Below are 3,408 nucleotides of genomic sequence, written 5' to 3'. Positions count from 1 at the left end.
CTTTGTGGCAAAGAAGAATGTCATCTCCTACCCAGAATGTATGACTCAACTCTATTTCTTCCTTGCTTTTGTTATATCTGAATGTCACATGTTAGCAGCCATGGCATATGACCGCTATGTTGCCATTTGTAATCCCTTGCTCTACAATGTCACTATGTCTTACCAAGTCTGTTCCTGGATGATAGGTTGGGTTTATAGCGTGGGCATCATTGGTGCATCTATCCATACTTTCTGCATGCTAAGAGTGGTTTTCTGTAAGGCTAATACAATAAACCATTATTTCTGTGATCTTTTCCCATTGATGGAGCTTGCCTGCTCCAGTACTTTCATCAATGAGGTTTTCCTCCTGTATCTCAGTGCTTTTAACATTCTTGTTCCAACCTTGGCCATCCTGGGTTCTTACATCTTCATCATAGTTAGCATCCTCTGTATCAAATCCACTGAGGGCAGATTCAAAGCCTTCAGCACCTGCAGCTCCCACTTCTCTGCTGTTGCTGTCTTCTTTGGTTCCTTGGCATTTGTGTACCTACAACCCTTCTCATTAAGATCCAAGGACTAAGGCAAAGTGTCTTCTGTGTTTTATACAACTGTTGTGCCCATGCTGAATCCTATGATCTACAGCCTAAGGAACAGGGATGTAAAACTTGCTCTATCTAAGTTATTTAATAAAATTAAGTTCCATGTGTAAAGAAACTTTTGCAATAGCAAAAACAGAGCACCTACAATCAATAAATTTTATTTTATAACCCTTATCCAATTAACTTCCAAACAAGAAATTTTAGTTTGGAGTCGAATCCACATCAGAAAAATCTCCTGCTGGAATCCAACATCCCATCTTTTTCTGAAGACTTCAGCAGCAGCATGTTTTTTTTTTTCTATATCTAGAATAGATCTACTAGAATAAGAAACATCCTAATTGCTTAAGAACTTATAGACTTGTGATTCCCATCAACTTAAAGCAGTTAAAAATGTTGCATTATGAAATAAAAATAGACATTTCCAAATAGCACATGGTACCTTGCTTGATGTACTAATCTGTTTGAGAAGCAAACCACTGGAGCCTTTATTACTCTTCCCAGCACTAGCATTTTAAAACTTATTACCTCACATCTATTATTTTATCTGAATCCTATAGGAGGTACTGAACAGTGGTGACTTTGTCTTCAGCTTGCCTTCAATTACATGACAAGACACCTCTTGTTATATGTCTGTTAGGTCATCTTGCAACACCAAAATAGGAAAAATAGAACATTCACTTTGAAAAAAAGAATAAAAGCCCCTTGATTTTTTAAATAATATTTGACATCTCAATCTATCTTTTCTATTATTACACAAAATTCTGTGTATGTATATCTATTTCATTATTTGTTTATGTTACATGACGTGTGGATGTCTTACCACATTCCAGTAGAAAATAATACATTTCCTCAAAAGTTTTATTAATTGAAGAGAACATAAATGGGACAGAAATGCCCAAGTTAAAAAGTGTGAGTACCCTAATTCTGTTTCTTCTAGTACCCTACCACCTAAGTCCATGTCAGACCATATTGAATTCTAGTCTTTAGAAATTATAAGAACCTACAGCAGCTGGAAATGATCGCTAATAATCTACAGTGATATGGTAGAAAACAGGAAATTATATTTTTTTCTGTATCAAGCCATACTTTTCCTAGGCTTCTTTAATGATACTCTATTTTGATGTTAACACAAAAACGAATCTCATTAACCATATTTGTCTCCTCTCTTATAGCACAGGATAAATGCACACTTTATTTTCATTATTAGTCATATAGATATTGAGTATAAATAACTTTCATGTAAGTATTAAGATTTTTGTGGATAATTTCTCTTTAGAAACTTCTGTCATCAAATACAGCCTCAAAGTAAGACAATTCAACAGATTTTCTTTATGTTGTTTTCCTCATTTTACCTATACTGTTCATTTTCCTAAATCATTTAGCTTATTCATAAGTTACAGTTTTATGCAGACTTGTTTGTATTTATCTTATCTGACTCTTAGAAATCCTTCCATGACCATCCTCAGCTAGCAACATAGCAACTTTGCTCCTGAAGATCTGCCAGTCATGATGTTTATCCTATGGTCTACCCTGCCATCTTCTCTGAATTGTATTTATAAGGAGTAGGGACTCTGTATCACAAAGCATTTCTTCTTAGCATTGAGTTGACATTAAAAATATATTTAGCTCCAATTCACATCCATGTCTAACTAACTACTTGAAGCATTATCATCATAATTATATTTGTATTTAATCTCTATAAATTTGTATAATAATTATCAGTCTATTATTGATAGACTGCTTTTGTGAAAACAATGTGTAATATAATGTCCTACAATAATATTTATAATTCTAGAACCAATTTTAGATGTTCCTTGATTTCTCATAATTATGAGATACTTTTCTGTTTTAGGCACACAGAAACAATGTGATGTGTATAAGGTGACTGTAAATATTCAGCAAATATCCTGTTAACTAATATATAAAAATCAAAATATTTCATTGTATTAACCTAACAATATTTAATTAAACAAAATATACATAAGCTGCAACAATCCTATTATTATTATTATGAGTCATTAATAAATTGTTTGGAAAAGTACAATTTTGTTTGTTTGTTTGTTTTTTTCTTTGAAGGAAATCTTCTTTTAAAAATCCTGAAAAATCAAGAGGTCAATGTGAGAGGTAAAATGTCAATAAATAAAAGAATTGAATGACCCTACTGGAACAAGATAATTATAACAGGGTTTTCCTGGTTCAAATAGAGAACAAAATAATATTTACCACATGATAAGAGAATAGAGACTGGAAGTAGTTTTTCACTTGGTGTCGTTATGTGATTTTTTTTAATGAATAATTTACAAAGATGATGTATAATATAATTTATGTAGTTAAAAATGTGATAAAGAAGCCGGGAGGTGGTGGCACGTGACTTTAATCCCAGCACTTGGGAGGCAGAGGCAGGAAAAACTCTTGAGTTTGAGGCCAGGCTGATCTACAAGAGTTAGGTCCAGTACAGGCTCCAAAGCTACAGCGAAGCACTCTTCTGAAAAAAAAAATAAATAAATAAGGTTTATCAAAACTAATGGAAACAGTTCTTATATTAAACATTCAAAATACAGAAATACAGATGAAGATTCTATGGTGATATGCAAGATATTTATCAGTATGGCTATAGGATAGGGCCATTTCAGGTTCCCTCTGTTGTCTTCATCAATTTAGGCCATGAAACCCAATATGGAAAAGTTCAACAGAAACAACTGTGTTAAAGTACCAGAATCACGAGCAAGGAACTCAGGACCGTGAGGGGTACACCCACACACTGAGACAATGGGGATGTTCTATCGGGAACTCACCAAGGCCAGCTGGCCTGGGTCTGAAAAAGCCTGGG

General features: G+C 33.8%; 1 pseudogene; it reads left to right on the top strand.

The window, feature by feature from the left end:
* The first annotated feature begins 1 nt into the window (after position 1).
* On the top strand, positions 2-688 carry LOC126493466 (olfactory receptor 150-like; annotated as a pseudogene).
* The last annotated feature ends 2,720 nt before the right edge of the window (positions 689-3,408 follow it).

Source organism: Alexandromys fortis, unplaced genomic scaffold (genome assembly GCF_014885135.2).
Source record: "Alexandromys fortis isolate MF-2015 unplaced genomic scaffold, M_Fortis_MF-2015_v1.1 scaffold_335, whole genome shotgun sequence".
NCBI classification, from domain to species: Eukaryota; Metazoa; Chordata; class Mammalia; order Rodentia; family Cricetidae; genus Alexandromys; species Alexandromys fortis.
Note: the sequence above shows the minus strand (reverse complement) of the source record. Positions and strands in the feature narration are given on the sequence as shown.